This window comes from Protopterus annectens, chromosome 17.part0 (assembly GCF_019279795.1).
Source record: "Protopterus annectens isolate FY-2018-M chromosome 17.part0, PAN1.0, whole genome shotgun sequence".
NCBI lineage: Eukaryota > Metazoa > Chordata > Ceratodontiformes > Protopteridae > Protopterus > Protopterus annectens.
The window spans coordinates 376273582-376299148 of NC_056751.1; the positions used below are offsets into that span (position 1 = coordinate 376273582).

The 25567-nt window shown below is 36.9% G+C and overlaps 1 protein-coding gene across 1 annotated transcript in view; it reads right to left on the reverse strand.

The window, feature by feature from the left end:
- TRPM5 (transient receptor potential cation channel subfamily M member 5) overlaps positions 1–19815 on the reverse strand; it is a 749498-nt gene extending 729683 nt beyond the window's left edge. Inside the window, exon 1 of the mRNA XM_044058928.1 lies at positions 19669–19815. The gene's annotated coding sequence lies outside the window, so the exon portion shown is untranslated. The remainder of the gene's footprint in view (positions 1–19668) is intronic.
- Between the last annotated feature and the right edge of the window lie 5752 nt (positions 19816–25567).

Here is a 25567-nt window from a genome sequence, read left to right on the forward strand (position 1 = left end):
TACTTTTACTTTTCTTTTGAGTATAACACAACAATTAGAGATATATCATGATAGACGGGCATTCCACATACATCAGGTATCGCCAAAATGGAAATGTCTTAGGATAGTGGGACATTCCACAGATATTACTTACCACCACAGTTAGAAGTATCTTAGGATAGAGGGGCATTCCTCAAATATTAGGTACCATCCCAGCTAGAAGTGGCTTATGGCAGTGGGGCATTCCACATGTATTAAGTACCACTATAACTAGAAGTATCTTAGGATAGCAGGGCATTCCACGTAAATTAGGTACTACCGCAACTAGAAGTGTCTTAGGATAGTGGGGCATTCCACATATGTCAGCTAATAAATGAACTAAAGTTTAATGTCACAGAGTCTATCCGGGGTCATACACTGAAAATTATTCAGAGACCATCTTTAGTAGTGTTCATGATGTTCTTAAAAGTACCTGGGCACTGTGAGCTGCACCTTGATTGTGAGAGAAGGTGCATACCTGGGCACTGTGAGCTACACCTTGATTGTGAGAGCAGGTGCTCTATTTTGCCTGTGATGATACTGGAATCCTGGCAAATGAGGTGTACTAATTATGTAGAATGGAATTTCTGCAGACATCTTTCAGCAGGTACAAAGCACAAGTGTAGATCTATAGTCATCGCTAAGTTTGCAAAGTGCTGAAATCCTGACACAAGCAGATATTTGGATTGCCCTCTCTCATCTACTGGTAAAGGCAGTGAGCTTCAAGGAACAGAATTGGTTTTCACAGCTGACTGTAGAAGTATGCACCCTGACAGAAGATCGGAGGAGAACCCAACCTCATCTCACCCCAACCTCATTTCTCAGACAGGCAAGTGTCACAAGATGCTTCAAGTCTGCTATCTTCATTCCTCTGCCAAAGAAGTCATTCCCCAGTCACATTAAATGACTACTGACCCATCACACTCACACTGGTGGTGATGAAATGCTTTGAAAGGATAGTCAAAGAGCATATATCATCTTGTCTGTCTGCATCTTTTGATCCTTTACATTTTGCTTACAGACTAAATCACTCTACTGCGGATGCTATATCCCTGGCATTACATCACACCTTGAACCATCTTGAAGACAAAAATTGCTACGTACGTATGCTGTTCATAGACTTCAGCTCAGCCTTCAACACTGTAATACTGCAGCAGCTGTTGTCTAAACTAAGTCAACTAGGCATAGAAAATACACTCTGCAAATGGATCCTCTACTTTCTGACAGACAGGCCCTAAACCGTTTGAGTTGGCAAGAACCACTTATGATGCATCACCTTGAACACAGGGGTCCCACAAGGTTGCGTACTATGCCCACTTCTTTTCACAATACTTACCCATGACTGCTCTGCAAAACATCAGACAAATCACATCATCAAGTTTGCCAATGATACCACCGTGATCAGCCTCATCAGAAACCACAACGAGGGGGCATACAGAGAGGAATGAACCACCTCACCAGATGGTGTACTGACAACAACCTAGCACTAAATGTTGACAAAGCAAAAGAAATCATTGTTGACTTCAGGAGGAAGCAGGGGCCCCATGCCTCCATCACCATCAGTGGCACAGTAGTAGAAAGGGTAAAAAGCACCAAATTCCTAGGGGTACACATCTCAGATGATCTAAGCAGGGCAAGAAACACCTCCAGCTTTGTAAAGAAAGCTCAACAATGTCTCCAGTTCCTTTGGAAGTTACTCAGAGCAAATATCACCACCCACATCCTCATGACCTTCTACAGAGCATACTGACTAAGAACATCACAGTCTGATATGGAAACTACTCATACGTAGATCGCAAGGCATTACAGAAGGTTGTAAAGCAGGCCAAGAAAATCACAGGATCAAATTCCCAGTCCTTACAGGATCTTTACTCTTGCAGATGCTGTGACAGGGTCGGGAAACTGATAAGGGAAGCGTACCATCCTGCACATGGACTGTTCCACCTCCTGTCTTCAGGGAAATGATACAGAAGCATCAGATGTAGAACATCAAGATTCAGGAATAGTTTCTTTCCATAAGCGATCAGACTGTTGAATAACTAACCTTAATGTCAACACTCCCTCATTTCCTGAGAACACCATAAGTGCAATATCATTGCCTTTACTGTCATAGAATTATAATATTCTGTTTATTTAAGTTATACAATCTGAACTAAATTATTACTTGCACAAGTACAGGAACTGTGAATTATGCTATGCTGCAATCCTATCTTAAAATGGTTGGTGGATAAGTTATCTATGTGTGTATTTATATTTGTACTGTCTAGAATTTATTCCTTTATATGCTTCCTTCACCCTCTTGTGAAAACTGTTTTCAATGCACATGAGCCTGAAGCAACGAAATTTCATCCAGTGATACACTGCATTTGTTGATCTAAATGACAATAAAGTTTACTTTGACTTTGACACCTGAGGTTACATCCCAGGGAGTTTGTGAATTAACATTTTTGAGATATACCTCAAAGCTGAAATGGTTTCCCTTATAGCCATGGTACTTTTGGTTAACAAGCATCAGGCAATGGTAGTAAGATATTAACCTGTTTGTGGAACATGGTACACACCACCTTACTATCATTAACCTAGTTACCATGCAGTCTTTTTAATGTGTTTTATCATTTGTACCTATTGCAATACATATATTCAGTGTGATGTCAGCGGTTACGCTGAGCTGCATAAACTATTAGTTTTTAAATGGCGGGGTACATTTTTGTATATTATGCCACTGCTTTCAGCATGAAAGTGATTGTATTTGTGTCCTTGTTCCAATAAAGGAGTATAATAATATTGAGGAAAAAAATTATATGACACCAGTATCCAGTGCGCTGATCTTATAAGAGAAATAAAGCTGTGCTCAGTCCACCATTTGGATTCAAATGCCACATTTGACTAGGTACAAATAGCATTGCTTATTTGCATTCTAGCTTGCTACATCAGAAGTGTGAGATGCGACTGACTGCTTGAGTAAAACCTAAATGGATCTTAAAATATTGCAATCCTCGCTTATTCTTGCATATGAGAGGTAGCAGATAGAGCAGTATACTTTGAATCATCCTGAAATTCACTGACAAGCATTTCCTTAGCAAAGATAGGCAATTACCTTTCTATGGCTTACCTGATACACTGTTAACAGCCTTTCTACATTCTTGCAGTAACTATTAGTGATTGAAGGCAAAAAGTTTACTATGATCAAGAGATGAAGAAACATTACATGTGTTGCCTCTGACTCATTTTATGAATAATAAATCATTTAAATGGTATTTATATGTTGCTTTGACTACCACACTTGTTGCCTAAAGCTGAAATATGACAGCTCCCTCATGCTTCATGATATTTATGTCCATAAACAAAATGGGTCTGATATCTATCCTTCTCTTAGTTACAAAGATTAAAATTGCCTTCTTAAAATATAGTTTAATTGATTATTTGCATTGCAAAAGTTTATCATTTTTCTGGCATTCCTAATTATATGCTCAGCTAAGGAATGCACATTCATACTAATTTTTGGTGTGAGTATATTGGTTGTTAAAGTTATTATAAACAGTGTTCTTTAGTTATAAATCTGTTGTTAAGCCTACATTTCTCTCATAACAAAGGGATACATATAGTGAACTCAGCATGTCCAACAAGTTAACAGAGTAAATAAACATTTGCATAAATAAACACAAAAAGCATTCCAGTTAAGCTATTCACATTGGTTATGGGTTCAAAGGAATCTAAAGACCTGGGAGTCGCAACTGTGTTTTTTTCTGCAGAGATTTTTATGCTGCTGGTTTTGGTGAAAAGAGAAAATGCCAACTCTTTCTTGGCTAGCTCTGCAGTTTACCATTACCAGGAACTTTAAAATGATTGCCTAATTCTAGTTTTGTTGGACTTTTGCCTGTGAATTTAAAGTAAGCAGTTGTATGCTTTATCATTCTGTACTGCGGGGCTGTGTTTAGCTATGTCCCATAAGACTACACGTGTTTACAGAAAGTCCTCCTTGCTGGTCAAGCCCCTAGAACACCTGTGACTTGCCTATCTGTACTGCACAGAGAAGTGCAGCACTATTTGTATACAGCTAACATCTACTGTCAACTACAGAATCCCTGTAAATGAACATATTAAGGTAAAGTTCCTTCCTGCATCATGTACTTAGGAAAATAACAAGACTACAAATTACTTAATATATGTACTAATAAGGTCAATTCTGTTCCCTTTTCTCAGTTTAGCTTAAGTTTCACTTTGCTGGTATTCCCTGCTATCATATCTTTGTTAGTGTGGGCATAAGTAGCACTACACTAGGGCACACAGGGGATTGTGACCTGATTGTAAAACTGTGAGCCCTGTTGAGTGACCCAGTCTTTTGAATAGTAAATATTTAAAAAAAAAAGAAAAAAAGTCTGTTTTTTTCCATTAGATAGTTCAGTTGTGAGAATGCAGTTGCAGCGGGTTTTTGAGTGTGTGTGTGTGTGTGTGTGTGTGTGTGTGTGTGTGTGTGTGTGTGTGTGTGTGTGTGTGTGTGTTTCATTCACTTTACAACCTCCCATTAAAACCCAGATACAAAGAAGTAGGAGAACCTTCCATTTCAGGGGATTAGAGTCACTCATCAAAATATTGGATTGTTCATTTTCCGATAAATCACTGAGAATTACAGTCAATAATGTTGGTTATTAGACTTTCATAGTGCTTAAAATGCACTTACATTTTTTGGAATCAGGTTGAAAGGACAATCCAGGAGCACTGTTTTGTTAAGTGACTCGCCCAAAGTCATGCAGTAGGTAAATGGAGGTAAAAGAAATCAAACCTTGTACCCTTAACTACAGGAAGCAACTCGCTAGGAATGTAGGGTCTTATTCCTCTGAACTGTATGTCAGACATTCATTTTCTGATTAATCACTCAAAATTTCAGACAGTAAACAAGTTTCAAAGATCTTGTTCAGAAAATGCACATGGATGCAAAATGTTTTATTCTGTTAACTTTTTAAGGGAGTTGGAGTAGTCTGCCTAGGATTAATCTCAGATTTTGCAGAACATCTCCGATTTTGTCTGGGCTATTAAGGAGCTGCTTTCTGTTTCCAGGGAAACAGGATTTGATTTATTCTACCTTCATTTGCTTTCTGTGACTATGAAGAAATCAGATAACTCAACAGTGCTCCTGGATCACCACTAAATAGTAACCATATATCCAGTGGGATAATCCATCTTAGAATGTCTGTTTTACTTTAATGAGTTTCCAGATACGTTTTCAATAATTATGAGTTTCAAGTGAAGAGAATTTTACTGTTGCTCATGCTAAGTCTGTTTTTTAATATATGGCTGCCAATGTTTTTGCTGCAAAACACTTATTAATAAAAGTTTTAAATTAAATCCAAATCTCTGTGGTCATTGTAAAAGTAAAGAAGAAAATGGCAAGTTTGAACAGTATTTTATGGTAATTGGAGAGCTAGCCAAATAATGGAATATTGGTGTGGCAGGGGGGGATATCCAGTACCCTGTTTAGGGCACCATTTGACCATGATCCAACTCTGTAAGCACAGTGCACCATGGGAACTGTAGTCCTGCTATGCTCCAAAGCTTTAATAATGACAGCAGTTACAGTGGTGGAGCAGAATACATTTCCATTAATGCAATGCTTTTAACTATGCTATCCAGCCTAAAACTGTTGCTAGATACAAACTGCTTTACAAGGTTTGTAGTCTAATCTAGTGCCATTTTGGGCAGAAAGAGTGAAGGATGACTGAAGTGAGTGGATCAGAGTCGCGTTTACTGTTTGTTAGTAATGGCATAGATCAGCCTTAAGTTTCTGTAGGTACTTAATATAGACACTAAGCAAATTTGTTCTTGAAATACAATAGATTGAGAAACTGTTACCCCTGCCATCATCACTTACTTTTATTTATTTATTTATCTGTGCCGTGCTTCACTTTTTCAGCTCATACTTAGCTTTAATATGAAAGTATGACCATGCTAAATGTTGTGTTTTTTTTTTTTTCTTCTGTGTTTTGGCTTCCGGTCTTTCGGGATTAAAGTAGTACAGCCATATATAAATCTATATATGGGTTTATAACCTTTCCTCAAACTGACTAACCTTAAATCCACAAGTGATTGAAGGCTAATAGTTGACCATGAAAACCAACAAAGACCAAAAGTAAACTTTCCCTAACATACTGTACCTCCTCACATAATAGCAACCTCTTAACATACCCTTCCTAATAAAGATACCCTCCTAACAAACATACCTACCCGCAATTAGGATGCACATGTTACAATTGGACACAACTGAATTGGGTTGCATGGTTAGGCTTATAAAGGCCCTAGTGGTTGTCAACCTAACATATACCTATGAAACTATGAACGTATAATAGATAGAATAAGGATGCTCTACACTTATTCTGTTTTGTAATAGTCAAACCTTTATTTCTCGACCTCAGTGTAATTTGTACAAAAATAATAGGCTGGTGTCTCTTGTTATGTCTTCTTTGCACAGACCTCTAATATAAAAGTGGGGCAGTAGTGAATATTACACTTATTCTACGTTACAGTCATGCTTTTATTATGTAATCTCAATGCAATTTGTGCAGATAAGATTGTTGAGATGACCTTATGTGTAATAAAAGTAAACGTTGTGGCATATTAAAGAATAAAATACAGTTTCCCAGCATACCCTGGTTGTAATATTGGGAAAAGAGAGACTGGTTTATTCATGCATGCATGTGTGCATTCATGTGTATGCATGTGTGTGTGTGTGTGTGTGTGTGTGTGTGTGTGTGTGTGTGTGTGTGTGTGTGTGTGTGTGTGTGTGTGTGTGTGGTATATGTGTGTAAATTCAGAGATGGTATAGAAAAACTCTTTTAAGTTTATTTCAGGGAAAAAAATCAACCACTTAACCAATAACAAGGCTAGCCTATGTCTACTTGAATTGCTTGATGTTTACTGAAGTTAGTATTTTGGTGTGGGTGGAAGTGGGTTGTTGCTTATCTTGCCCTCCTGGGGCCCTGGGTGTTTCAACATAACTTGATTTGCAACTTGTTTGAATATCTGGACAGTCTCTAATGTTTAAGAGCTGAGCGTGTGGTAAAACGCACTACCTCACCTTTTATATCATAACTGTCGGATAACTTTTTTCTCCATGAGAAATAATGTAAAAGGATAATACCACATTTCAACCAAGTTCCTGTTCTGGTAAGACTAGACACTGACTAAACTTCTTATCAGTATAAAGTAACCTTTTAACCATGCTGTGAGCTTCCTTCCTAGTTATTAGTTAAATGTTCAACATTTTGCCCAGGTGTTCCACCTATAGACAGGTAGTAGAGTGTTCCATATGTTGAAGATGGAAAGTTGACTACAGCTGCACTTTCTTTAATTCTTTTTCTTGTTACTCAGACTACAAATTCTTAAAAGTTTTCTGCTGAGACTTGTTCACAGACAATTATAATAACATTCAGAAAATCATAACTTCATCATTTAAATTCCAGCATCTCTAAAAAGTATTCAGATTGTGAAATGGTTATTGTGACCAGTCATTCCTTTTTGAAAGCTATCTATACCACTCAACTGTCACTATTTTCACAGAATGTCCCTGATTTTGTTTCAAATAATTTTTGTCCTGTTCTTTGTAAATTTTTTGATGTTCTGGTAAATCAGTTATGATTATAGTCAGTCAACAATGCCAGACATTAGAATTTTATACTTCTTAATGTAATGGATGTTGATAACAACTGTTCTATTAACTTTTGTCGTGAATTAAAGTAATATTTAAAATGTGTTCATGATTTTGTCCTTTTTTTCACCCCCCCAACACACACACACACACACACACACACACACACACACACACACACACACATTATTTTTGGCTTTGTCCAGAATTCTTGACAAAATAAGTTGAGAGATATTCTACTAACCCAAAACATTCAGATCTAAATGATTTATTTTGGTGTCACAGCAAACCAGAAATGGCGTACTAGGCAGTTCAGGTTGCTTTATTTACTTTTACAGTGTTTGTGTTTCTCAGCACTGTTTCCTTGGAGGGGACTGGAAAACTAACATCATGTGTTTGTTTGGAGTTACTGCTGTAGCTCATTTGTTTTTCATTCTATCTTTATACCCTACTTGCCCTACAAGAGTAGGTTGCTGAATTGTAGCTATGGCAGTGCATGAATAATAGTCATCAGTTGTGAATAGAATGCATTGCCTTTAATTTATAACCCCTTGCATGGACATCTGGCAGCCAATAACTAATGTAATCACCTAAATAAATCCACATTACAAACATTGGCTGTATGTAGAAGATAACATATTAGTTTACTGAAGAAGTCTTATCCACTTTCTTCCACAAGTTATGGACATTTATAAGTAATACTGTCATTTTTCTGGTTAGTAGGTTCCATATTCATCAAGTCTTATTCTATTATTGGCCCATTTATTCCACCACATGAGAAAGCTCTGAGTGAAGGACTGCACTATACATCAGATGTTGTGGAGTTAATGTTTTGGATGCTTCATCAGTTTTGTATTGCACTTGATTTCATTATGTTACTGAGGTAGGTAATAAAAGGAAACAGATGTTTGCTGATATCTATGGAAAAATGCAAAGAAAGCCCTATATTAATTTGAAAAACTGATGAAGATGAATTATTTTTATTTTCCATAATTCAGTTTGGATTCCAATGGTTGATCGTTAAAGGCACACATAGTTTAACAATTCTCATCAGCTGCCTGTTTTTATAATTGTTTCCACTAAGTAGTGCAGACACATAGCTACCAGTGCTCCTGGGAGCATATTGTTTGGATTTACCCCTACAAGTCTTTTGTGATTGCACTTCAACATTCATTATATGATTAGCTGTCTAAAAGATTAAGATTAACCACTGATCACAGCTTTTTGGTTCTGCCACAAAATTCTGGACTAAGATAGAAAAATGGCTATTAATGCTTACTATTTTCAACATAAAATAACACATACTTGGTACTCACTGTTTCCTTTACTATTTTAAAGCTACATATCCCTTTAATAGGTATTAACAAATTGAAATATTCACAAGCCACTTACATTATAAATCACTATGTTTTAGTAAATGCTGCCCTAGTTTTAGATTTTAGACAAATAAGTCGTGGACCTCCATACGCATATTTCTTAACATCCTTTTATCATTGGCTAATATTTGTCATAGCTAAAAACAGCTTTGCCAAATTCAGCAATACATTCTTATATATATATATATTATTCTGCTATCTATAACTTTTACTTGCATGCCTTCTCCTGGCAGACTCTTATTAACCCTTTTACCTTTCACACTGCCAATATTATTGCGGGCACATTGTCTTCCAATGCCATCCTACTTATCCTCCCATCTATCACCCATTACCCCTTACACCTCCTCTATTAAAATTACTTTAGACTAAATCATTTTCACATTTTTCAAAATTAAAAATACAAGTTTCGTGGCTCCAGATGATATCCCTAGATGTCTGCTGAAAAACATTAAGTTCCATCTACCAAAACTCCTCTGCCAACCCTTCATGTTGAGTCAGTCCACTGGTTACGTTACTAACGTGTGAAGAATGGCTGCTGTAGTACCCTAGAATAAAAATAGCCCATCTACTGACCCTGGGAATTACAGGCCTATTAGTCTCACTATCATTACTTGTAAGGCTATGAAATATCCAGTTTGGCTTTGTAAAACAGATCAAGCCTACTCCAAATGGTTGATTTCTTTGAAAGGGTAACTGAGGCCATTCTAAGTGGTAAACAATCTACACTGTATACCTGGACTTTGCCAAAGACATTGACACTATCTCCCATGCTGCGATTATAGAAAAACTCTCCCAGCTGACCATTAAGCTGTACATAGTTCATTGGACAGGTAATTGACTATCTCACAAAACCAGTACCATTATGGTCAGCACTGTTTCCTCTAGACAGAAAAGCATCAGTAATTTTATCCCACAGGGCTCTGTCCTGGGTCCCCCCAACTCCTTTGCTATGTATTAATCTGGCACGAAAGCTAAAATCAGTGGACTATGGCTAACCAAGTTTGCTGATGATGGCAATATGGGGGCAGTTAGTTATCAAACCCCATTCTGGTACTCAAATTCTCCAGCAAGGACTAAACCAAACAAAGAGATGATGTGTTACTTATAGGCATACCTTCAGTGATAAGAAATGCAATCTAGTTTCTTTTGGTAAATATAGCTTTACTTCAAGTTATACAGATAATATACCTTTAAATCTGTCATAGTCATTGGGTACTGTAGTAACTTTGTTGAGAGTAGACTCTCATTTGAATGCCATGTTTCTGTGGTGGTTAGAAAACCCTTCAACCTTGCATAACATATCCTGTGTGGTATGTCCTCAGGCTTCAAAGGAGATATAATACACTTTATTCTTCCCTTATTAGTGCCATTATTGAATACATTGCCATTTTTGTCATATATATTTCATTAAGCGCGTACATCATCTTGAGAGACCACAGAGTTTTCTCACCAAAAAATCTCTCAGGTTCAGTACTCTTAGTTATCCTGACAGATTAAAAGCCCTGTCCCCTTGCTCAGTGTTGTACCAACTCCTGTAGTGTGATCTCTGCTTAATCTGCCATACTTTGAAAGACCTAGCAGCCACATAACACCCACTCATGTGACCTATACTTATCATACCATACAACACCAATGAGAACAAATCAGATCATGCAGCTGAAAGGAACCTGATACAACCAAGTGGAACAAAAAAGAAACAAGATTCTACCATTGCATAACATAATTTAATATGCAAAACTCTCAAGTAAAATACCCTTTCTCAATGAATTCATTTTACTTGAAAGTTTTGCACATTAAATTATTTTATACGACGGTCGGAATCTTTTTTCTATATTGACAACACCAAATAGAGTGACAGGCCCCTATCCCAATGTATTCCCTATTTGTGGAATAGGCTACTCTTGTAGAACAAGTAGAGGACTTCATTAGCACTCTTTAAAGGCAGTCTGGATGACTGGATAGGTGACTCCAAATTTTCAGTTCAGATATTTGGGGGGGAAATACTTAATGGGGGATCTTGTTAGTCTCTCAACAGAAATGGATATCATAGCTGAATTTCTCAATGTTCTCCTCAGCTGTAAGTTTAGTAAGAATCTATAAACCCTAATGTTTTTTTAAGAAGGATACATAATACATAAACAGTAAAACAAATGCAAATTTAATATAACAGGTTTCATGTTTTACATATCCCAGTAAAGAAAAAAATCTTTAGCATGTATATCACATATGCAATGAAATCACCTTCATTTTTCTTTACATCAAAATGATTTGAGAATTATAATTTCCTTGAATACTTTCTCTTGAAAATCACCTGGCATGATTATTTAAATGCTACGTTGGATCAATGCCCAGCACATTGCCAAAAAACAAAAAACAAAAACAACCAAACAGAAAAATGCCTTTTCTAAGTCATGTGAGTGCAAGCCTAAGAATAGTGCACCATAATGTGGAGCACAGAGCAGTATTTATGGCCATTACGCTTTGCCCTGATTAAGCAACTGTGCCTATTTTGTCAGGCTATGTTTAGCAGAGAGAGGTAAGGCAGAAGGAGGAAGAGGAAAACAACAGTCTAGTTGTAGAATAATGATCCTTATTAAGGTTGTGAGACTGTTGTTTCAGAGTCTATTGCACCATCAACACTTTACCATTTCACAGAATTTTAAACCAAATAACACAACACCAGGAGTTGTTGAATATAGTTAATTTACTTCCCAAATGAGGTATTCAAATACCAATCACCCTTTTAGGGATATAATGTTAACAGAATGCAAAAACAAGCCCAAATCTGAAGAATGGCTAGTCATTTTTATCATGGGCTTTAAAGGAAAATCTAAATTCTAAGTGCTTGTTTATAATATTTAAAAAGGAAGACTATATCATCACATTCCAAAAATTAAAGGTAGATGTATAACTTTGTGAACAGCTTTATAACACATTTTCATAATTCTTTTCTTATGACTAAAGGATACAAGTCACTGAAATGTTAAGCTACTGTCTGGGAAGGTAATTTCATGGAAGAAGGGGAAATATTATTTTTCAGATAGAAATAGGAGACTTCTATAGTGGTGGCACTAAAGGGGGCATGTGCCCCCCTCAGTGTCTTGGTCCCTGGAATACCAAAAAAATAAAAAAAAAAGTTAGCAGAATGACTGTGAATTACATACTGGCCTCATGGCCTGCTGAAATGGGTGGTGCAGTGGTGCAGCGGTTAATGCTGTCGCCTCACAGCAAGAGGTTCTCCGGTTTGATTCTCGGCTGGGGTGCCTTCTGTGTGGAGTTTGCATGTTCTCCCTGCATTCGGGTGGGTTTCCTCCGGGTACTCCGGTTTCCTCCCACATTCTAAAGACATGATTCTGGAGCATTTCTCCCCGGGCCTCTGCTGAAAACAGGATCTGTGGAACCTAGTCGGACATTCCCGGTCAACAAATGTTAAATAAAATAAATAAATAATTTATACATTGTCAGCCACAGTGCAATAGTCACAAACATGAAATGAGGATTGTCTGGTACCTTTGCTGTGCTACCTCTGTTGACAACAGGCTGTTGTCTTCTTTAAACTTAGTGTAAAGCAATCAGTTAGTGGGTCAGAGGGAGCTACTTTTTGTTCTTTGTTTGTATGGTGCTCAGCATGGGTTAAAGTGTATTTATGAACAAAAATATCACAAAGATTGCTAAATTATGTTTTCACAATTCTGTTGCTTCTTACTTGCTGGCTGGATCTTCCACTTCAAGATTAATCTTGAGCACTTTTCAGTTTTGGCTTAGGCTTATCCGCTATATTATTTTAATCAAACTACTACTTAGTGCTGTTTTTTTGTTTTCCTGAGTGTTCTTCTTCTCTTTTCAACCTGTCTACAAAAGCAAACTACATCGATCATCTTCAAAGTCACAGTGGACATGCGCTCGGATGGTCTGTTCAGGAGATGTAATTCTACGATCCTGAATAGCTTCTCCAACTGCATCTCCAATTGTAGTTGAGAGAAGGCACATTTGTAGACAGGTCAGAGAGAACAGAACACTCAGGAAACAAAAATAGCACTTAGTAGTAGTTGTGTTGCATTTCTTTAGCGCTAAGCCTAAGCCAAAATTACATTCCTCAAGAGAAAGAATACCAAGTAACAGTGAATGGCTGCAGGTCTGGACTGTGGGCTTGTGGTCAGAAGATAATCCCTCCAAAATGTTTACACTTGAGACAGTCCTGGCTTGGCGCCATAGCCCTGAACTGTCCAAATTTTCTCAGATTGTTCAGATTTTTGCCTCATATTTTTGGTACATTCTTCAAAGAATTTATGGTTTTATTGTGTCAATCAATGAGGATTGAACTTACTAACACATGCTTGAGTTTCAAACTTCATGTTTGTATCCTTCAATTCATGGAAACACAAAGCCTTTTATTCTAACAACTTTCTAAGGTTATAGGATTTCTGATTCTGAGCAATATTTAAAATTTGTCCCTTGTTTTGTCCCTCTGTTATTAATTTTAGATTTGTTTCTTGTGCAGATTTCTTGAGCTAAAATGTTGAGAGGTATGCAGTACATTTTCCTGGCTTGACAATGAGTAGATTAATAAAGTTTATTTTTTTAAGTTATATTTGATCACACACGCATATATATATATATATATATATATATATATATATATATATATATATCTTTAAGTTGAAGTTTTTTTGATCATTATGTTGAATAAACAAACTGTGTTTGAATAGACTAAGAAAAGTATTTCGCTTTGTGTGGAGTAGAAGACAGAAGAACTTATGTAGTGATTTCAAGTTCTCAAGCAGGCAAAAAAATGAACAGTTGGAGTTGATACAATCAGGGATCGAGGGAAGAAGTATTTTGAATTTGTCAGAATTTGAAAGCAGTGGTGGTGGCTACATAATGATGGCTCTTGAAAATATGTGATAAGTAAACTGTTAGCCCAGATTATGGTTTTTAATGAAGAACTGCTAACAATTATGGGAGGTTGGAATTTTGTGAGAAGAAACAATGTGGATAGTAGCCTAAGTGTGCAGAGGATAAGTGTAGAGGGAATATTTTTAGCACAGTGTGTGAGACCTTTAAGTTTAAGGATGCATGTCTGGAAAATCAGAAGGTAGAAGTAAAGAATAGTTTTATATTTTCCCTCTAAATATGAGACCAGCTCAAGACCAGATAGGGGATATATTTCAGTGGAGAACAAAGGAGCTATAGAGAAGGCAAGAGTGAGGCTCAGACTATTTTTAGATAATTTCTCCTTGCAGGTAGCAGAAAAGGAAAAGGAAAAAGATGTGATAGATGCTGTAGATACCCAGATTACAAGAATAGAGGAGCAGAAACTTTGTGGACTGGCAAAGGTATAACAGGAGAATTATAGCTAGGATAACTGGGAATTTAAAGAGAATATGAGAGTTTAGAAATAGGTTTAAACTTTTTAGGATAACAGTTACTACAGAACAGAGGATATATGTCGTGTGAAGAAGAAAGTAGATTAAAAGATTTAAAATGTAAGCTACAACTTTGGATTGATGATAAATTATTGATAAAAATTGGGAATTGGGTATTAGGCATCCTGAGACAAGGTAGAAATGATTTCAAGTTTTCTGACTACCACGTAATTCTCAAACAGTGTGATACAGTATGTGAGAGATGTAGTTATACAGAGACTGGAGGTAAGGCCACTGCAAATACCAAACAGGTTGTCAGAAACACACACACACACACACACACACACACACACACACACACACACACACACACACACATGCACACACACACGCACACGCACACACACACACACACACACACACACACACACACACACACACACACACACACACACTACAGGACAAACACAAAGACCCACATATGTAGAGGCACTTAAAAGTAATGAATATTTCTCATTGAGATTTGGCATGACATGGCATAACTGTGTTCTTTATAGACCTTAATGTCTGACGTTATGCCGCTACTGTATTTGTTCTGTGTCAAAAGGGATGGCATATTACACATTCTCATAGCTGTCAGTAACTGTTTACTTTATGAGAGGTAGCAAAGTGGTCCAGATTCTGATAATAGAAGGTTAGCTATGACTGCAGTTTCTGTAATTGTTTTACATTTTTGTTGCTGCTGTGGATCACATGGTTTTCTTCATGTTGTTATCCTACTCTTGTCTGTATTGTTTATTGCTGACTGAAGCTGCTTTTGCATGTGTGTGTGTGTGTGTGTGTGTGTGTGTGTGTGTGTGTGTGTGTGTGTGTGTGTGTGTTGGGGGCACCTGCCTGGTGCCTGGTCTCTTGACTTCTGTAAATTCAGCTGTTTTTCTTGAGACTTAGCTCATTGTGTGGTAAAACAAACTAGCCTTATGTTTTTATATTTTACTTGATGGGAATTTTTCCCCTTAAAATAGTCATACATCATAAATTTTCCAGGGGCATCCCTGATATTGTTTCAATCTTTTGCACTGTTCCTTATGGTCCCTCCTAAAACTGGTAAATTTAGGAGAAAATGTGGTAGATTACACTGGCAATAGTTAGATTTATACTTAATATTTTTCTTCAGGAAATAAAGTTTAATTTACAGTCTCTGCACTTCTCAAGTTGGGCCAACATGTCAATTTCAACTTAAAAATACTAATATTTTAAAAACTGCTTCTGATTATTTCTGGATGCCTCCCTGGTTGAGAGGTTGAGACTTATGAAAGTAATGTAAAGAAAATGCTATGTTGAAGCGAAGTGATGATTCTGGCAAGCAAAGAAGAAGGCTGGGCATCATTTCAGAACTTCTATGCAGTGAGCTGGAAGAGCTTCCTTCTTTGCTGTTAGCAAATGTTCCAAGTTTTGACCATTTGGGAAGAAGTATTTTGAATTTGTCAGAATTTGAAAGCAGTGGTGGTGGCTACATAATGATGGCTCTTGAAAATATGTGATAAGTAAGCTGTTAGCCCAGATTATGGTTTTTAATGAAGAACTGCTAACAATTATGGGAGGTTGGAATTTTGTGAGAAGAAACAATGTGGATAGTAGCCTAAGTGTGCAGAGGATAAGTGTAGAGGGAATATTTTTAGCACAGTGTGTGAGACCTTTAAGTTTAAGGATGCATGTCTGGAAAATCAGAAGGTAGAAGTAAAGAATAGTTTTATATTTTCCCTCTAAATATGAGACCAGCTCAAGACCAGATATGGGATATATTTCAGTGGAGAACAAAGGAGCTATAGAGAAGGCAAGAGTGAGGCTCAGACTATTTTTAGATAATTTCTCCTTGCAGGTAGCAGAAAAGGAAAAGGAAAAAGATGTGATAGATGCTGTAGATACCCAGATTACAAGAATAGAGGAGCAGAAACTTTGTGGACTGGCAAAGGTATAACAGGAGAATTATAGCTAGGATAACTGGGAATTTAAAGAGAATATGAGCGTTTAGAAATAGGTTTAAACGTTTTAGGATAACAGTTACTACAGAATAGAGGATATATGTCGTGTGAAGAAGAAAGTAGATTAAAAGATTTTAAATGTAAGCTACAACTTTGGATTGATGATAAATTATTGATAAAAATTGGGAATTAGGTATTAGGCATCCTGAGACAAGGTAGAAATGATTTCAAGTTTTCTGACTACCACGTAATTCTCAAACAGTGTGATATAGTATGTGAGAGATGTAGTTATACAGAGACTGGAGGTAAGGCCACTGCAAATACCAAACAGGTTGTCAGAAACACACACACACACACACACACACACACACACACACACACACACACACACACACACACACACACACACACACACACACACACACACACACACACATATGTAGAGGCACTTAAAAGTAATGAATATTTCTCATTGAGATTTGGCATGACATGGCATAACTGTGTTCTTTATAGACCTTAATGTCTGAAGTTATGCTGCTACTGTATTTGTTCTGTGTCAAAAGGGATGGCATATTACACATTCTCATAGCTGTCAGTAACTGTTTCCATTATGAGAGGTAGCAAAGTGGTCCAGATTCTGATAATGGAAGGTTAGCTATGACTGCAGTTTCTGTAATTGTTTTACTTTTTTGTTGCTGCTGTGGATCACATGGTTTTCTTCATGTTGTTATCCTATTCCTATCTGTATTGTTTATTGCTGACTGAAGCTGCTTTTTGCATGTGTGTTCCACATTTTGACCATTTGTTCGACGTTATGAGAGGTAATGTAGTCTTCCAGATGTTGAAGATGGAAAGTCAGCTAAGCTGTAGTTTCTATTATTTAAATTATGTTGCTTGTTTATAGTGTGGATGGTATAGTAATGGTGGTATCATATCACAGGAAACTATTTGAATATAAGTAAGATTCATCAGAAAAAAAACATTTTAATCATCAAAACTACAAGTGATTAAATTCTTCTGAGATTTGTTTGAATAGGTTCATCATAAGTGCTTTACTAGGCTATGTAAAAATCTTAATAAGCCAAGCCTTTCATTCCCATGGTAGGTTTTAGTCCTTACATTTTGTGTAGAGCTAACCCAGATATGGACAGAACAAGGGTAAGCAGGTGGGAGATTTATATGTTGTCCCTATACAGAAGTGGCATGATGAATTCCTTGGACCTGGATGCATACCTTTCAACCTCTTAGCTCAAGAAATCTAGACAAAGGACCAAAAATAGGGACAGATTTTAAATTTTGCTCTTATAAACTTAAAAAGCTGCTAGAATAACAGGATTTATCTAACATGCAGTCTTCTGAAGGATATGAGTTCTGAAACTCAGATGTACATAATTATTTAGTGACTTCAGTCCTCAGATCACCCCAGTGATTTGCCAGAAAAACATAGATTTTATAAAGAAGAGATCAAAAATATGAGGCAAAAATCTGGACATTCTGAGAAAATCTGGATAAATCAGAGGTGTGGCTAGATACCATGCCATTACTTATGAGTCAAGTGACATAGAACCTTAGGCACGTGTTGGTCAAAAGCCAGGTTATTTACATGAGTCCCCAAATCCCTGACTACTGTGCCTTAGCTAGGTCAAGGTAGGCTGCACCATTTGCCCTCATCCATTGCTTTGCTGACCTTCTCAAATATGTCCATCAGGTTCAGTAGGCATGACCTGCCTTTGATGAAACCAAACTGGCTTGGGTCTAACGTCTGAACATTTCCTATGTCAGTGTTAATCATTTCCGTGATAATTCTTTCCATGGCTTTGCATGAGACTAGTCAGAAAAGTGGGTCTGTTGTTTTGAGATCCATTGATGGTGCCCCCTTGTGCAGAGGTATGACAGTTGCAGTCTACCATTTGCATGGTATGAAGCCTGTGTGGAGGCTATGGTTAAATAGTGACCCCTGCAACCATGAAAGTTCATATTTCAGGCTATTTAACAAGCACTCTGAGATATAGTTGTGGCACATCAACGCAAAGATTTTTTCAGAATGTCCAGATTTTTGCACCATATTTTTAGTCTGTTTCTTTTAAAAAGGATTGACATTTCAGAATTTGTAGCCCTTGGCACACAACGCTCAAACAGTGATTGCTTTAATTGGTTCCTTATAAATAATGTTTTTTATTTCTGCCTTAGAGGTCCCCAGAATAATCCTCCTATTTTCACCAGTCACTAAGTATAAAAAGGTTGAAAACCACTGCCCTGGAGAGTGCATCTGAGACCTACTCCCTAATGACAGTTGGAGGGATTTTGTAGATGGTATAGTCTGGGGGTAGGGTGGGGTGAGGGGTTTGGAGCTAAATTTGTCAGCTAGAAGATTTGCTATATTTCCTGGTTCCATGAACATCCTTATTAGGCTGCTAACTTTATTGAATGATACCACTCACAGCTGCCAGTACAGTAGTTCCAGTCCTGCAAGTACTGAAAGCAGAAGTTAACGATACAGTCACTCAGTTATCTTTCAGAAATCAGCATAATGTAAAGAGCTATGCAACTGCACCACCATCTGATACATCTCCTTACCCCAGAATCACAGAAATATAACTGCATTGCTGTAGTAATGCAATCGACATAAAGGTTAACAAAACACTTCATTAAAACTAAGCAACATTTGCAACCAAATGCATCTCTCAATATTTCTAAGTCAAAATGTCTAACTTTATATATGACTGTATATTCAACACTAATGCGAATAGTACATACTTGAACTTAATGGAATTGTTACTTTGGTATATTCAGTCTAGACAGAGCTTGTGGTCATTCATTTTTCTTCATAGATTTGTAACAAAGTCCTTTGCAGTTATGACTTGTGCTCTGATTTATGCACATTTATTTTTTTATAAATATGACACAGCCATGCAGTCAATATATAAACAATAACACAAATATATAATAATTGATTTTGTTTTGAAATATCAGAATAAAAGATTATAGTACTTAGATTAGGCTGCTAAGAAATGAATAATAAGAAAACTAAAGATACTCTGATCATTTTTACACTGGAGTATGAGTAAACTTTAACTAGTACAATATATGAACACTATGATTTCTGTTCTCTATCAGGTAATTATTAATCAGTGTTTGTGATCACAGTCAAAATGTAGTGAAATGGAATTAAAATGACTCTGAGTCAAATGTATAGCAACAGAAGTGGAATATTTCCAGGTATTCGAATAAGGCTTAGAGTAGCATCACTCACTAAATTAAGGTAGTATAAAATGTCAGCTTACCCAGTGTTGCAGCTATTCAGGATATTAATATTTTGAATACGTCTGCTTGCCTAGACCATTCCTTAAAGATTTAATTCAGATTGTTTAGTGCCCAAGGAAACGTGAACAGTTTCTTGAAGTAAAGGAGCAGGCAAAACCTGTTGTTGTTGAAACACCTCAGCTGGAGTAAAGTACTACTCTCAGGGAGTGCCACAACAAGGCATTCTTCCTGTTAATTTTCATAAATGCTACACCCAACCAGTATTTCAGGTAAATAGGGACAAAATTTATTCAGATGATATTTTCAGATCCCCAGGCTAATACTTTTTGAGTAAAATGTATCTAAAGCATAATTCCAAGATTAAGTAATTTGTATCATTTATTTTTATTTTTGTCATTTGGACTAAGTTTATTAATACTTAAGATAATAAAGATCTTGACATTCAGTATTACATTAACATGGGCGTGTCTCCACAGACTTTGTCATTCTGTACTTGTGTGCATCTATATGTCACAGTGTGTGTGTTTGCATGTGTGTAGGAAAAGGGTTGTTCACCAAGGAGCATGCTATGAATTATAACAATTTCTATACAAGGACAACATGTGGTTGAAAGTAGGAATATGTAAACTCATGATAATTTTAAAGTATTTAAAACAAAAGGCATACAGAGCACTTATCTATTTTTTTGTATTTGTTTGTTGAGCAAGCAGTCCAGGTGAAATGAGACATTTTAAAGTGGAGGACTGCAAAAAAACCCTAAAATTGCACAACATTTAATAACGAAAACTCCACAATACAAATATAATTTCAAGACACACACAAGTTACTATACACAAAGTAGTATACAGGGAATACCATGCCACTGAAGAAGGCAAGCACATGTGCTAACTGCAAGTAAGCAATAGCTAAAGAAATTCAAACATATTACTTGCATAGTGACTGCTGCACTTTGATCTTTGGTTTGTCAGCAATGATTTATGATATAGGCAGCAACATCAGTATTTCATGCATTCTGTTATCATGAACACACAAATTAATAGCAAAAGTATATGCAGTGAGAAACAATTGGGTCAGCAGAACATTTGGTGTTTTGCTTAGTAAACATAAGCCGAATATGAGTATACAAAACATGTGCAGTGACAGAAGAGAAAAACATAGTGCACACACACACACACATATATATATATATATGTGTGTGTGTGTGTGTGTGTATGTATATATATATATATATATATATATATATATATATATGAATAACAGATGAGTTATATTTTTGGCTAATTTGGCTAATCCTTTAGTATGGCTGGGCTAATGTTTTAAGTTCCATATCGGCGTGGCTTCGCTCAAGAATCCTATTCAACCATAATTGGGTTACTTGTATTTGTTTTGTCAGATTTACTGTCAGTTGAGGTGGGTCATCAGCCACCTCCTTGGAAATGGTGAAGTAGTTGGAGTGGAATGCAAAAGGGCAGGGTGCTGACATAGGTGCACACAGAATGTAATTAGTTAGTTGGTGGATGCCCTACCCTATTACATGTCAGCATTTATTTTAGAGGCTACTGCTTGCTATGAAGCATGGTTTAGGTCTGCCCCCATCTCCTTAAGTAGGTGGTTTATCATCACCCTGCATGCACAGCTAGAGTGCCACTGTTCTGAGCTCTGTTCTCCTCCAAGGTTGCATAAATAGGTCCGCTGCCACCAGCATGTCATTTCAACCTTCCCTCCCAAGAGATTTGAGGTTTTCTTCCTTTCCCCACACCATCTCCAACAAATTCTTGGGCTGCTAATTGAACTCTGGTTGTCTGGGTCATAGACATAGCTGTACCCGTTTACATCAACAGAAATGGGTGAAAACATTTATACATATATTGTAACAGGTTCATACAGCAGATGTAATTTCCAAAAAACAAGACAGAAGAATATGCAATCAACTAAAGTAACACCCAATATAATATAAACAATAAACAGGAATTAGAAAGAAATGAATGAGGTCAGGAGATAGGCAATATGACAGAAAGGGAGGAGAGGAGGAAAGCAGGGTGAAAAAATATGGCACATTTGTTAATAGAATATGCTCACAGAAACACACTTTAGACCATTACAACTGACCAGTCTGAAAGACGTAATGCAGAATAATAGTAAACACATTAGTTTTCTGATCTTACCCATAAATTATTTGTGCTCTGCATACATTAAATTCTAGACATAATCAGCCTCGGTATACTGTTAAGATTTTTACTCTACCCTCTCATGCTTTACTCTATAAATGTACCATTTCACCACACCTTGTCAGCAAGTTGAAAATACCTAGAGATTGTATTTGCTTTATAAATGAAAAGATCTGAGTTTTCCAACCAGTTTTAGCCGGACCATGCAGGTAGCTAGGTTTCATATGATGTATGCTTATGCATTCCATCAAAGAGTGACAAACAACTACTTTTAACAGAAGCTAGCCAGATATTTAAATTCTCTGTGCAAAATAATACACCATATTTGCCAGAGACCACAGCAATTAAAAAAATATATCTCTCAAATGTTATAAGCTACAGCATTAAGGAATGCATTTATTATTTGCGACCTTTGCTCACAGCTATAAAAAATAACCCTACTTCTGTGCAGGTTGTGTAAAAATATTTGCCACAAGCAGAAGCTTAATTTGCAATAGACATCTTTTGATCCCTGTAAGCAATAACATTTCTGAGAGTGTTTCAGGGGAAAAACTGCACTCAGCTAAATTAATCACATACATCAGGTTATACCTTTGTCTGCTGTTTGAATGGTGGAAAGCAAGCATCCTTAAGCCACTTAGAGTACCTGTTAACATTTAAAGGACCACAACTGTAACCTTTGGAATAGCAGAGCTAAGTGTGGTATAATTGACCTAAGTCTAAAACTGATGTTATGTTGGTATATTCTTCCCACTACCTGGTACAACAGTCTTTTGAGCTAGTATTTAAAAGTATCAGGGATGTGGGTGTCACGACCCTCCACAATGGACTGCAATGAGTGACACCCCCTCTAGAAATGCTTTGAGTGTCTTACAGTCAGTATCAGAACTTTGTTATTTTTGTTTGACCCACAGTTTATTTTTCAATGTGTCAGGATGCAAAGGATCGAGTCTCATGCTACTGATAGGGAGACATTCAATTATCTAATATGGTGCAGAAGTGTGAATTATAGATGAACTTTGAGTCAGAAGAGAGTAATGACATCCACATGAGTGGGTTCATGGACAACAACAGAGAAGAACTGAGAGCAAAACTGTGGGACTGAATTAGTTTACAAAGAATGGTGTTAACACTATGAAATACAATCAAATAAAATGTGCAATGAACTGGAATTGCAAAAAGGGAGAAAGAAGAAACTAGAAGAATGAAAAAAGCTTCATTTTGGTTTTATTGGCAGAAATAGAGGAAAGCATGAAATGCAGTTCATGGGAAAATAAAAGAAACAAAAATATTGAGACAAATCACAAGGGAAGGAACTCCTAAAGTATAACTGATACTGCTACAGGCTTGAGATAATGCAATGGTTAAGAAGACATGAATTTAACCCAAAAGGTGAGGGGCTAATAACGGTGGTCCAACATAGTGGGCTACATATATGTTGGTTTACACAGGTGATTGAAAGATTGGGTGAAACAAATGCAGGTTCTGTAAAACAAAAATGGAAACAGCTGCACAGCTCCTTGCTGGTTGCAAGACATTCATGGCTGATGGCCTGTATACTGAAAGTCACAATAATGAGGCAAGACTGGTGCATTCTGGATTATGCAAGCACTATAATATAAAAGTAGCACAACAGATAGCATTGTCACCTCCCAACAACAAGTTCCCTGATTTGATTCTTGGCAGGGGTACCTTCTGTGTGGAGTCTGCATGTCCTCCCTGTTTTTGCTTGGGTCTCCTCTGGGAGCTCTGGTTTCCTCCCACATTCCAAAGACATGCAGTAGGTGGATTGGACACTATAAATTGACCATAGGTGTGAATATGCGTGCAGCTGTGTTGTAGAAGAACTACCGTGGCAGGGCTAGCTTCCCAGTGGTGTAAACTTTGGCTCTAGATGATTGTCACTGACAAAGTGACACTCCAACCTTATGTCCAAAAATGGGAAAAAGGGTTACTGATGAATGGACAATATAAAAGTAGCTGAGAGGCATTGGAAACATGAACTATGAAACATTCCCAACAATTATGAAGTTCATATCACGTGGGATCACCCAGTACCAACAGTTAGGAAAACAGGTGCAAGAAAATCAGATATAATAGTTGAAGTAAAAGAAAACACTAAAGTGCCACTTATCAGTGAAATAGCTACAGCCAGTGATTATCATGTTATATGTACTGAGAGACACAGAGTTGTAAAATACAAGGACTTGCAAGCAGAAACTAGAGCAATATGTAAGAAAGGGAACTAGACAGTTCCGATAGTAGTAGCAGCAACAGGACTAATAAAAAATAATTTACAAACCTCCTTTAAATATACTTCCAATATGTGTAACCACATATCAACTGTAGAAGAAGGCAGCTCTGGGTATATTGCAGCTGCTGAGAAGAGCAATCTTGGCTAATATCAAAGACCGAAATGATACTAATTTTGTGTACTCCTATTGTACCCTGACTTAGGAATGGGGCCCATTCCCATTACTATATCTGAAACCCAAGACATTAAGAAAAATTAGAGAGAGAGATGAAACAGCAGAAAGGAAGACCCAGTGTTATGACAATGCTTAGCTGTTTAGGTATTTCTGATGGAAAATTATGTAGTAGAAAAAGAGGTGAAAAACTGGAAAAAAAATCTGAGGTGTCACAAAGTAAAAAGTAAATATAGGTGGAAAGAGCACATATTTGTTTCATTTATTTACCAGGAAGAATTATGCCCTTCTAAAAAGCATGGAGGTAAAAGTAAGGCAAATAAACTGTGTAGAATGGCTCCTAAGTGACTACAGCAGACATCTTGGACTAGTCACTGTAAAGATGATTTCTGTGGACTGAGGGCTCTGAATGCAACTTTCAAACAGAAACAGAGGGAACAGGGTAAAAAGGAAATTTCAGTCTAGATATGTGATCTGTGGAAAAGAACACAGAGCACACATCACGGCAATAACTGATAATCATTCTGGAGTGATATGGAATATAATAATCACAGATTTGATTCAGCAATCACCTTGTCAAGATGGGACTGTTGCTCAGTCTGTTAATGTTTTATAAAATAAATGGCAGACAAATGATGGGGTGTCTTGCATTTTAGTTTGCCCTTTAAATTCACTTATAATAAGGATGGTCAGTAAGGACTGTTAGAAACTGAAAACTGAGTCTGTATGGTATCTGTGTCTCTATTGCTGTTTAAGTAATAATATTTGTTTTTAAATATGTTCTTCTCCTAAATGGTCTGATGTGGTGACAATGTTAATATAGATTTTTTTTCTCTTCTAACCAGTCATCTTCTCACAATATAAAATGTGCCCACAAAATATCATACATTTTTGTCATCCCTTGTTTTAATGCTGTTTTGCCTATTCAGATAGAAAGATTTTTACAAAGTACTATAAGCTTGATTTCTTTTCTATGGCTAGATCAAGCTTTGCTAGGATTATTCTCTAGGGGTTCCTGGAACCTTCTCTTTCCTATGGCTAGATCAAGCTTTGCTAGGATTATTCTCTAGAGGTTCCTGGAACCTTCTCTTTCCTCCTACCAAATGTAGTTAGCTATGGCAATCTACCCATATAGCTAAGGCTGTTGTAGCAGTGATCAATATGAAGAACATAGACAGTGGTGTAAGTTGAACTTATCATAACAGTAGATGTTCAAACAGTAGCTGCTCCATCCGTTTAGCTTGACCCGCTTGACAGTTTGGGTGTGTGGAAGGTGCCCTGGATGTTTGGATCCTGGCCGGCTGCTATATCCTTTGCAGTTAGGA